This window comes from Haemaphysalis longicornis, unplaced genomic scaffold, assembly GCF_048455015.1.
Source record: "Haemaphysalis longicornis isolate Haplotype H1 unplaced genomic scaffold, Haemaphysalis longicornis Haplotype H1 scaffold_60, whole genome shotgun sequence".
NCBI lineage: Eukaryota > Metazoa > Arthropoda > Arachnida > Ixodida > Ixodidae > Haemaphysalis > Haemaphysalis longicornis.
The window spans coordinates 1,406,753-1,419,791 of NW_027526408.1; positions in this window are offsets into that span (position 1 = coordinate 1,406,753).

Sequence of the window (13,039 nt, forward strand, 5' to 3'; positions counted from 1 at the left end):
TGAAGTGCAGAGGCACTTTTGCTGTCAACGTTGTCTGCCTCGAATCTAATGTCTTCTGCCAGGTACATGGCTTCATGGTTTTTCGTCTGCGTGGCACATGCGGAGTCAAACCGTTTTTTTTTTAAATTCTCCCCACTAAACTAGCCTGCACATTACAATCGCGGATGCATTAAAATTGTGCAGACATGTTACTCGAAAAACCAAACTTGATCTGCTGGACGGTAAAAGATTAAAAAAAATAGTGGCAAGACAAACATTTCTTGTGCGGCAACTATGTGAAAACATAAAGCATGATCAATGGCGTCATGAAGACGAAAATACAGCAAAAATTATCACCGTACACATACACATAAACAGGCACTTACCCATAACTAGACATATGTCTGTACGTAAAAAAGTGAGCAAATGTTCTCACATCCACGCTAGAAAACTGCTCTAACGGTGTGTATACCATGAAAAAGGCAGTAGTTGTGTACATTGCGAAGCAATAAACTAAAACTTACCCTTGTCTTCACTTCTTACGCCTGAAATAGCATGAGGTTGCAGATTAGGAACGACTAAAACACTCAATGTCGTTTGTAACCTCCAACGAGTTATGGTAAAGCCTCTCCAAACTGCCGGTCCTAGAGACCCTAAAATTGGGTAGTCATCTCCTGTGATGCTGTATATACTCCGTAGGGATGGATTTTTATTATGTTGCATTTTGAGAGAGTTTGAAGGGTTAACATATTTTGCTTAATAAATATATTGATGAATTTCCGGCCCTTTCAGGTGTGAAAGTGGGTTTAGCCCAGTTAAAAACTGTTCTACCGGGTTTTGCTTAACCATCCGTTGTTAAGACGTATTTCGATGCAGGAAAATGACGCCGTTTCCTGTTTTTCCCTTAGGTGCTCTACTACTTTATATAAGCAGTATCTTTCGCAGACGCGTATTAGCCGCAGACTTGCCTAACAATTTGTTTCGAAATTATGCCGCAAAAGACGTGAGGAAAATTGAGCGGTATGCTTGAAATTACATCCCTCGCAAAGTAACAAATAACTCCAATTGTATAACAACACCCATCACCAAGTGGCTGACCAACAGGCAATTGGGAGTACACTCCAAATGTGCCAAAGGTGCTCAACTAGGCTGTAATTTCTTACTCCAGGTAAAGTACTGAAAATAACTGGGCGTGTATCAGCTTGCTCCTAGGGAAATTTTGTGAACGAAGAAGCTTCATTTGTCTCTGTCTCGTCACAGCTGCTCCAGTGCCCCGTTCCAATTCTCATTTTGCTTGCCTCCTGTTTCGAAACAACATTGATAGAGTTTATCTAAATATGTGCCTTTATTTTTTCTCCCGTTTGCACTGATCGCGCGTTTTTTTTTTTTTTTTGCAACACACCGCCATTATTTGACGCAGCTTTTAACGCATAGTTTTTATTCTTTGTCTGCTATTGTAAAACTGATCCAAATGTTTTGTGTAGTTAAAAGACTTCTGGTACTCGTTTACATCTAAATAGCCCAATCAGCACCATCGCCCATAAAAAAGGCCACCAAGTCACCGTGCCGACGTGGTTGGACAGCAAAACCATTTGCTGCAAGGCACAAAAAACCATTGACCCGCCGCTGCCGAACAAGTGCAAAAAACAAAAAAAATATTTTGAGGTTTCTTGCTTATTCTGTTTTTTGAAATATTTCCTACTTCTTTTATTATGCCCCCTTTCTCCCCTTCTCGCAACTGACATGATGAATCGCGTGGAGGTTTGTTCAATTCAATTTAATTTGACCCTGTTTGTATAGCTCAGGCTCTATTGATTGGGACAGCGCGTGGCATTTTTCCACCGCACGATTTTCAAAACAGTCCATGTTATTTGTTATGAAACTATAACTGATAGTTATCCGGGACACTTGCTGAAATAAATAAGTATGTAGTCGTATAATCAGGCGAACCGTAATTTAATCTGGCGAAGAAAACTTATTCTCGTTTAAGATTGCGGCGCCACATTCAAGCTTTCATTACGACAAGTTCACAGAAACTCCTCTCAAGATAATTGGTGTATTTGCACTACTGCATTACCAATCATTGCCCGTATTTGAAGTGGCGGGGTACTGCAAGATACACCCACAGGTTGTCAGACAGGTCTACGATGTTTGCTTTCGTTTTCTCCTTCTCGGCCTTGGCCGAAGCACGCTGAGGCAACACCCGTTGTGTACCCGAACAGCAGCCTATTCATTTAAATAGGTTACTTTGGCTACAAATTGAAACGTTTCTCCTTTAATGCAGAAGGAATTACTCCATCGTCTCTCACTATATTTGGATAGTTTCGGAGCCTTTCTTAAAAAAATGCAGGCCTTGCTGCTTGTTCATTACTCGTAAACTTTACGAAAAATGCTTGTAAAACTAAGCTTTTGAGCCGTACGAATAAGTAATAATCATGTCGGGCTTTTGTATGATGTTTATTTCAAGCTCGGTAAGCGATGTTCAGATCAGCGCACCAAACGTGGTGACTACAAGATCATCAAATACGGTTTATTACGACCAACAACACCAGTGGCTAGTTCGACCACGGCTGAAATTATCTCGAACCAGTGATATTACTCACCAAATACAAGAGCAGCATTTTGCTCATATAACTTACCCACAGATATGAGAAGAGCTGCACTTGCAAAAATTATTACGAGAGTGGCCATGTCTCCAATAAAATCTGAAAAATAAACGAGCAGCCTGAGTTTATTGTGAATTTGGTGGCCTGTGTGTAAATACAAGGAAAATATATATTTTATCTTTTTTAAGCTAGTTGGTGCGCGTAGAGATGGAACAAGATGCACCCAATCTTTAATATTCCTCATTTTCTTGCCTCTTCAACGCTGGCGTTTGTATTCACTTGAAATAAATACTGCACAGCGTATGCATGTACAAAACCTTTACAGATATTTCTATCTGATTTACCAAATCTTGTTGCTGAGCTAGTTGGCACATACTTAGAGAAAGATGAAAACGTGGCGCAAACTAGACGTGGACGAAGAAACCAAGGTAAGACAGATACAGCGCCAACTTCCAACTGTTTATTTGAAAGAAACCACAAGAATTAATACATGACTTGTCTAAACAGAAACCGCAACAACAAAAAACACAACAAAAAATATAAACCAAGGTATAATCATGCTAACAAGTGTTGAAGGTGGTGAAAATGGCAAGAATGAATACCTACAACCCTGCTGAAAGTATGAAAACATATCTACTTCAGCCTCAAGAGCAATCAAGATGGTCCTAAAGCGTGTGCGTGCATTTCAGGCGCAGACCAAACCGAAAAGAGCGAGGGACAACTGCGCGTGCTAAAGACACGCTGCGATTTCAGAATGACATTTTTTGTCACTTAAGGCTAGTGATGGCGTGCGGGCACACTTCACGCCTGCCCTTTTGTTAAAAACTGCTTCAATCCCCTCCCTTTCCGTTTTGTTTCTTGCTCGCCTTAGAAATGTCGTAGGAGTGGATAAGACGACCTGGATAAGACGACGTTTATGAGGAAAAACATAACGGAAACATAAACGTAAGAAACAAAACGAACAGGGGGGTTATTGAAGTGGTTTTTATCAAAAAAGCAGTCGACAAGTGCGCCAGCACGCCGTCATAGTGTTAAGTGACAAATAAATGTCATTCCTAAATCACAGCGTGTAGTTTTGCACGCGTAGTTGTCCTTCCCTCTTTTGGGTTTGGTCTGCGCCTGGAATGCACGCCCGCGTTAGGACCATCTGATTGCTCTTGAGGCTGGGGTAGATATGTTGTCATACTTTAGGCAGTGTTATACTCCTTCATTCTAGCCATTGGCACCACCTTCAACACTTGTTAACACGATGATACCTTGGTTGATACTTTTGTCCTGTTTTTTTTTTGTTCTAGTTTCTGTTTAGATAAGTGATGTGTAAATGCGTGTGATTTTTTTTAATAAACTGTTGGAAGTTGGCGCCTGTGTTAACTTGTGTTTTCGTCCATGTCTATATTGCGCCACGTTTTCTTCTTTCATTTAGATATTGCTACTTTTTGGTTCCTCCTTTGTATCCAACTATAGAATGAGCGTTATTTTTTAATTTCAATATTCTTTCTTGTAAAGAAAGGAAACTAATTTTTATAGGTGTATTATAGGTTAACGCTGATTCACCTAAAAATAGAGCAACCTTTTAGCTGTGCGCCAATAAGGTAAATATCATCAATCAGTGTAAAATATCCGTTTGTTTACCGTGCATTCCTGGCCTTTAGGCCAGTAAAAATTAACCAATGTCACGCCTATACTTTGTTTCATAAGCATTGTTTTACTCTGTTTAATTATTTTTGTTTTTTAAGGGCGGCTATTTTTGTACACGTGACTCCTTTTAGAAGGTCTCAATTCTTATTGAGATAAAGGCGTTGTGACACAAATTTCGTGTTGTTTTTTCTCACCCACATAACGAGCTAAAGATACTGCCATGCTATTTTAATAGGATATGAATGGCATAGTAATAGGCCGATGTTTACGTAAATAATTATGCGAAGCGGGTTTGTTTCGGCTGAGCTTTAAAACCAGCCCCAGGGGAGCAGTCATGTCTAGGCACCCTTCACGAGCGTAATCCTCGTTGCTCTACTAAAGGGAGCCCGCGTCGAACGGTTGGTTGCTTGCCAGAAAAAAACTCTCATCCGCCAGCAGGTACAAAAATAACTGTGAGCAGTTTGCTGCAGGGAACCGAAACTATGCGACAAACTATAATAGCGCAACGGTATCCGGCTGGTACTCAGTCAGGCACGCGCATCCATCTGTAGGTACCCACGGTTTGGAGCTAAGCGCAAAAGTGAGTTGTAAATAAGGCAAGGTAGGTCAAACAGCGCTAGCATGTTGACGGGAAACCTACAAAAAAAACGATTATACGAACCAACCGAGATTAGCACAAACTACCGCCAAGGGCTACGTTGTACTTTTATTAATAGTGAAGCGATTGCTTTGCTACTTTACAACTCAAGTGATAGTAAAAGACCACCCTGTTACAGAGGAGAAGCCGCTAAAAGACATCATCTCCATCATCATAAATAACAATATTATCATCAGCTGTGCACCATGCGAGAATCGGCCCATCGCGACAACATGGGGCTCACGACACTCATCAACTAACCCTGGTATCTCTAGCAACGGCTTGTTTCTTGCAGCCAGAATCAAACTACGAACAAAACATTACACATGTGGGAAAGCATACATTGCGGATGCAAACTGTACCATGAACCTATTACGACTGCTCAACTGCTAAATGCTAATGTGTCGATACGGGCTAGTTTGTATGCCATCGCATGAAGTATGTTTAAGCGCCAACCACGGTGTCGAGAAAAAGATATTCAGCGGAAAGATTCACACTAGCAGCTACGCTTAATTTCTGATTACGGTTATAATTAAGCGTGTAAATTACAACCTGTGATAATACTTTAAATACAATTGTCATGACAGGAGATGCGCACACTAATCGTCCAAATATTTGATCTCACAAGAAAATAGATCCACGGAAAGCTTTCTTATGCATGTCCCCCCATTTTGATATTCACATAGGGCTCAAACAATTGGCGCAGCTTGCACTAGTGGCGCAAAGCTGGAGAAATAACACAGGTGGTGGTCGCTGTAACTTCTCTTACACTGATGGTGGACCCCAGAAGAGAGTGATAAACCGGACCCAAGCAGTGAAAGCCAGTTTCGGATGGCACTGTAAAGCAAAGACCATTAATGTACAGGCGATGCCACTGTTCGATGCAATGCGGCAGAGCGTGGTGGTGCTGCGGGAACCTTGCGGCACATGTGAAATTATCAAATTGAGTGCCACCGGTGGAGGTAGCTCGCACTGTTGCCCTATGTGCCCTAAGATTACCGCAGGGCTGGTGGTGGCGCTCTCTGGAGCGGCGCCATGCGCTACCGTGTTGCATCAAACAGTGGCCGTGCCTGTATCGTGTATTCTTCGGTAGAAATCTTGGTCATCCCTTCCGTAATGGTTTTCCGACGGCACAGCACGTAGGACAAATCATCTTGTAGCGCTCCTCGCCCCGCAGAACTCCTCTGTTTCGTTAGCTGGTCCGGTGGCAGTCCCCACTTGTGTATAGCGGAGGGATGGCTTCACATATTCATCAGCATCGTCTTCGGCAACGCGGACCTGTGGCGCGCCGGTCGTTCCACGACGACGACGACGAAGGCGGGTGCTCCTGATCTGGCGTAAGCCCACGCGCAAGCCTGGACGACGCCGGGAGGTCACCGCGAGGCACCCGCTCACGTGCGCTCGGTATTTTGTTTGCTAAAGCCACGAGGATGAAGGTCGTGCCTGGCGCCTTGCTCCGGGGACGCCGGGCTGTCGTCGCGAGCACGTGCTAACATGCGCTTCGGGATTTCTCTCTACGGTGAATTGGTATGTGTTGGTCTAAACAGCTCCGGTGTTAAAATTTCCCTTTCACGCTGTTTGCTTTACGTGCTACATAATCTTGTCTGGTCCATTGCAAGGCTAATGCACAACCGAACCCTGTGCGCCAGAATTGAATCAAACAACCGGTGGAACAGCGACGAGGAAGTGAGGAATAACTTTATTTTACGTTGGGTAGTTAAGGGTGGATTTTGCTTGAGGAGGGGAGGTGCCCCTATTCTAGGGCCCGTGTAGCTCTGGCTGCACTCGTGGCCCGTCGTACCAGATGTCGCTGATGTTCCGGGTCCGAGCTGATCAACGCAGCTTTCTACTGCTCAAGAGTTGGGTTGGGTATTCGGGGAATGTTTGGAATGTCGGGGCAGGCCCACCTGACCTGGTAAAGGGAGGCATACTGAGTTGTGCAAGAAGGGCATTTGTTCTAATGGTGAATTGTAGGATACATGGCGTGGAGCCTTCCTAGGTTCTGGAAGGTGTTTGTAGTTGACGCCAGAATGTCCCTTCTTCTCTCGTTAAGGATTTGTGCGGAGGAGGAAAGGCTTATAGGGTGAGTCGCTGGTGCTGTAGAATTGTGTTGTATTGCAGCATTATGGGCTCCGGATAATATTTCTCCACTGGCGCCCGGGAGGCATATGGGCTCGGGCGACAGCGTTAGCTCGCTGATTGCCATGAAGAGAGTCGTGTCCGGGAGTCCATACTATTGTAACATTTGGGAGGTGTTCTGGCGCCTTGCTGGCGACAATTCGGTTCGCTATAGAAGAGACCCTGCCCCTTGTATAGCTCCGGCAGGTGGCCTAGGAGTCGGTGCTGACGCGTACGTGTTTTTGGTCTGACGAGATGGATACTATGGCCAACGCTGTAGCTGCCTCTTCTGCCGCTGTTGGGCTGCTTGTGTTGACGGAGGCCGAAGATATCTACTGCAGGTTTGGGTCGATGACGGAAATTGCCGTCGCTGGCCGATGCGGATATTTGGCTGCGTCCGTGAACCTCGAATCTGCGTGACTTCCGAATCTGGACTGAACATGCAGTAATCCCTCCTTATAACGAAGTCAGCGGGACGGGGAAAAATTTCCTTATAAGCGGTATTCGATATCAGTGACCGCACGAAAAAAAGCTAAAGTACTTTAACTTTAATTGCGCAACATCTACGAGGAAACAAAACACATGTATTCAATGAAGTAAAACTTTTTTTCATGTGCAAAAAAAAGCAGCACGATATGGCTTTTTCAGGTTCTTGCAGGGCGCGAGCAACCCGTTCTCAAATATGACCAAGCAGTTACTGGCGTCCGAATGCCTCGCAGACTACAGAGCGAATGAAGAGGAGAAGGCAGTGGCCACTTTTATATGGGAGGGGAAGGGGTTGGTAAGGGCGTCACGTTAAGCTACGAGAGTTTCGCGCCAGAAAGCGTCGCAAATTCCATGCCTCGAGTCCGAGGTTGTTTTTGTTGAGCTCAAAAATCAACGATTAACCGCTCATTGTTGGTACACCACGCCATCACGAAAACTGACCGGTTTTGCACTAAGCTTTTGCAAGATCACTAGGAATTTTTTTCCCGAGGTGTGCAGCGTTGAAGTTTGCAAAACAAGAGTTTTTCAGCACCCCACTATCAACGATGCTGCTAATTCTATGATTCGAGTAACAGTGTTCGCACACCGTCGCGTCCTGGCCATTGATTAATGTATAAGAACAAAATTCAATCATCCTACCACACATGTGTACCGCTTTTCTAAAGTCGGATGGCGTGAATCGAGCATGACCTGCTCGAGATAATCGCCGGGGAAACACCATCTTTTTAACCCGCCATATTGACCGCCTGACTCGCCGCTGAGTCGTAGCTTATTTAGGGGCTCTTATCTCCGCCGCTGGGCGACGCCTCCGCTCGCCACTTCGGTCTAAGCGGGCCTAGCCCTTCGTGGGCTTCGAGTAATGCGGCCTAAAATGCATGCGGTTGGGGTGGGACCAGAGCGAATTTCGAATAAAACAATAGTTCGAGTAAAGCGATTTCGTTATAACGAGAGATTACTGTATTTGGCTCTCGCCGATCTTCTCCCTGGATGATGCTCGGGGTGCATATTCCTAGGTGTTGGTGCCACGTTGAGTTTCTCTCTGAGCTCCAGGAGTAAAGTCTACGTTTTCCCGCTGTGCCCTCCAGCGTTGCTTGAATATCCCATACGACGGATTACATGTCTGCCAGTAGGAGTGACGGCGAGACGTTCCCGCTGGCTCATAAGGTGTTCTTCACTATGCTCCTCCACCGTGTTGTAGACGCCTAAGAAGAGGAGCTTGCAAGTTGCTGTGGTGGGTGGTAAACCGAGGGCTTGTTTGTAAGCCTTGCGGAGTACGGTATCAAGAATGTCTTAGGCTGATAGCTTCGGTCGGAAACCAAACATTGTTTCAGGAAGAAGTTCGCGATCTTCCAAGTATGGCTGTAGACGGTTCAGAATTATGTGCTCGAGGAGTTTCCCGAGGCACGACGTGAGCGATATCTGTCTCAAATTGTCTAGGGTCGCAGGATTATTCGGCTTCGGGATGAGTACTATGTGGGAGTGTTTCCAATCTTCAGGAAGGGTGCCGGATAACCAGTGTTTGTTGTAAAATTTCATTAGGGCTTGAACGGAAGAGACGTCCAGATTTCTTAAGAGTTGCTTTATAACCTTATCTGTGCCCGGAGCCGTGTTGCGGGTGAGAGCGGCAAGTGCTTGTCTGACTCCAGCCACCATTATAGGGCGGTCTAGTATCTCGTTCGGTTCTCCTGTGTATTCATGGTGTGTTGCATTTTGGATGTTAGAACCTATATATTTCTTAGCAAGCACATCTAGGATTTCGTCATCAGTACCCGGGTGTTGATGCACGATGCGGTGAATGGTTTGCTGACCCGCCGAAGTGCTCCTGGTCGGATTCAGCAGGTGGCGGAGCAGTGACCATGTTTTCGCTGTGCTCAATGTGCCTTGCAGGCCAGTGCACAGCTGCTGCCAATTTAGTCGCGTTAACTCTGCGGCATAATTTGCCGCCTCCTCGGTGATTTTGGCTATCCTCAGTTTAAGCTTTCTGATGTGCCTTTGCCGCTTCCATCTTTTTCTCAGACATCTTCTTGCATCCCACAGACGTAGGAGGTGGGAGTCTGCCGCAGGTGCATCTGTAGTTGGAGCAACTTCTGTGGTCCACGTTTTTACGTCGGCCAGTATCTGGGCAATGCAATCTTGAATGGATTTTATTTCAGATGTGGCGCCATTTCTGGCGGTACGGAAGGAGTGCCAATATGTAATCTCGGTAGCCCCTATTTTCTTCTTGGTGTGTGATACGGAAAACGGGATAGCGACAATATAATGATCACTTCTCAGTGTTTCTTCGGTATTCTTCAATTTGGCGTGTTCTGTGTTCTTAATCATAGCTAATTCAGGACACCTGTCTCTAGACACGCTATTTCCTACCCTTGTGTGGTGCTCTGGGTCTGTGAGCATTATAAGTCCGTGTTTTTGTATTTGCCTCCCATAGGCGGGCGCCCTTGATTGTGGAGACATGGTATCCCCACGCAGGATGAGCAGCGTTAAAGTCGCCCACGATGATTAGGCAGTTTCGCCAAGTTATTTTAGGTGTTTTGGCGAAAAGGTAATCGAAATAATCTTCTATGTGGCTAGGAGGGCTGTATACATTCAAAATAAATTAGCCTATATGACAGTGTTTTGGTGGCAATATTTACACTATAACGTGATCAACGTTGGTTACATCTATTGCGTGCTGTATGACTGCGTGATTACGACTGACCAACGTGGCTATCTTGCTTTCTGGATCGGTTGTGTAGGAGATGTATCCTATTTGAGAGGGTGCAACTCCTGTTTCCTGCAGAACTATTACGTCCAGCAGTTCTTCTACGCTTGATTTAAAGTTCTGTAGACCGGCCTTTTTCTTCTTTTATCCCCGACACTTCCACTGCCAGACCTGCAGGAGAGTCTTTTTTCCCTTGCGAGAACTAGCCATGTTGCGGCGTTTGTGGATTGGTGTTCACGTTTGAAGGCGACGCTTCCGTTGTCTGATTTTTTAAATTTCTTCCGCCCAGCCTCTCTATCCAGGATAGGCTGTATGTCTTCACGTAAATTCGACGACGAACATGTCGAGACATCGACAGTTGCAGCTTCAACAATCCGGAGTGATCGGTAATCGCAAGCTCTCGCAGCTACTGCAAAGCTCTCAACCGCTCCTTGGAGACAAGGACGACACGTCTAATTAAGCTTTCCTTCGAGAGCATTTTAAATAACGCTTCTCCACCTCCTTTCGGAATGTGAGGGTGATTGCTGACAGTTTACCCGTTTCTCTCTTGGCCCAATTTGCCGACTCGGTCATGAACGAAATGTCTCCTGTGGAACGTTCCCTGTGAAACGTTTCCCTTGCGGAACGTTCCAAATTGACTAAAGCAGCACCCACAATGCAGCCTCCACCAACGCTACACCGCCTGCACGATAAATTTTACGGGAGATTAACCAGCAATCAGAAGAAATCGCCGCTCTCGCAAAAGCACGCCAGCGTTCTCCAAAACGCGGTCACTCCTTCTCGCTCCACCATTCGCCGTCACTATCAAGTCAATGCGTATGCTGATACCACCATAACATTAAAGAAGAAGCGCAGAAGTGTACGGCCTGTGAAACTTTTCATAAAAACTCCCAGGCGCACCACTGTAGGCGCCGAGTGGCGTGTACTGCGAAGTCAGCCGCCTGTTTTTTGTGACGGACGAAATCTCCGGGCTGCGTTTTCTCGTGCCAACGGCGCCGTGACAGGTGTCATACCGACCTGAACTGTGTTTCTCAAGCGCACGAAAGCCACGACAAGCTTACAATCCGCAAACAAGACTCCCATCACCACCGAAGTAGAACAATCGCTGTCCCTCAACTTTGACTTTCGGAAAGCACTTTTTGTTTTTGTTATTTGTGAATATACCTACTCTATTTCGGGCGCGGATTTTATTCGTCCCTAAAACGTGTTACTCGATTGTAAATCTAGTGCCTTATCTGTGGTTGGTACAGCATCAAAGGAACCGCCGTTGACGGTCGCAAGCTTCTCGTCGAAGTCGGTGTACTATAAGCTCCTCGAGAAATTTCCATGCCTTCTGTGGCCTGACAATTTTCTTTCGCCAGTCACACCTGGCATCACTCACCATATTTTCGTTACTGGCCACCCGTCGATTTCAACGCGTTCTAACACATGTTTTGGAGAAACACAAGTTTTAACACATGTGGCGAGTTACAGCCTATGTAAGGGCTCGGTATCCTCAGACGTTTGCTAAGCCCTTACGCATCCCCACGGCACATTGGGCAAAAGCCATCACCCGAGACTGGCGGCCCTGGAAAGACTGCCACCTGCTTAAGAACGCCGCTGTTTGCGATCGTTACGATCTTCCGCATATCAGATATTTATAAGCACCGCCGCATCGTGTGACGTTCTTCCGCAAAACCATCCTTGTTAAGAGCCCTGTGGAACTGGCGTATATGCCGGATAAGGCAATCATTAAGACGTTCAAACATTTTGAGGACGTGCCTATGCCTTTCGGTCATCGGAATTCCGCACACAATTTCCACCGGTTTTTCGACCGAGTGACCCGAGGTGAACCTTTCTCCTTCACTTACATCGGTGATTGCTTGTTCTTATCCGAGACGTGAAACAGCATACCGGGCACCGGCGCCAAATCTTTAGTTCCTTGCCAAGTACGGTCTTATCTTCAATAGAGCTAACTGCGATTTTTTCGTCCATAAATTGTACTTAAGTTGCCACGGTGTAGACAAAAATGGCATTGCCCGCCTGCCTAGAAAATGTCAGTGTATCCAAGATTTTCCGCAGCCATCTTCTGTCCGCCAGCTCTACGAATTTTTTGGACTTGTAAATGTTCACCATCGTTTCATCCCAAACTGTTCTGCGCTCATCCGGCCGCTGAGAGACATGCTCAAGGGAACAAAACAAAAACATGTCCACTCCCTTGTACTCCACAAGCAGTAGCAGCTTTCGAAAATATCAATATCAAACTGTTGAAGGCAACTCTTCCTGTCCATCCGAAGCAAGAAGTTAGTGATGCATGTGTCGGTGCACTCGTAGCGGTCCTGCAAAAGCTTGTGGGCAGTGGTGTGTAACCCCTAGATTTTTTTTCCCGCAAGTTGTCACCCACGGAGTCACGCTACAGCATTTTCAGAAGGAAACGCGATAAACATGGCGCTGGTTCTATTCCGGCCCTTCACGTGGGGTCGAGACTTCAATATAAAGACAGAACACGAAGCTCTGCCATTCATTCGAATTCTACCAAATTTTCGGCTCGTAGAAGCCGCCCTGTGTATTTTGTCACGGAATTCGCAATCGACATGCGGCCACTGCAGTAACAGAGTAATGCTGCCATGGCTGTGCTCTCACGTGTCGCCGCTTCAATGTCTAGTTTCCACAACTAGGCTCAATTCGTCTTCACCGCACCCGCCGCAGCTCCGCAAGACGACGCCGAAACAATAGCGCTCCGTGAAAGCCGCGGCCCGCTTGCAGCTTCGGCAGACACCCGCACCCGCCGCGGTGGCGCAGTGGCTAAAGCGTTGTGCTTGTGAGATCGAGGTCACGCCTTCCATTCCCGGCCGCGGCGGCCCCTTTTCTGATGGAGCTGAAAACCAAAAACGC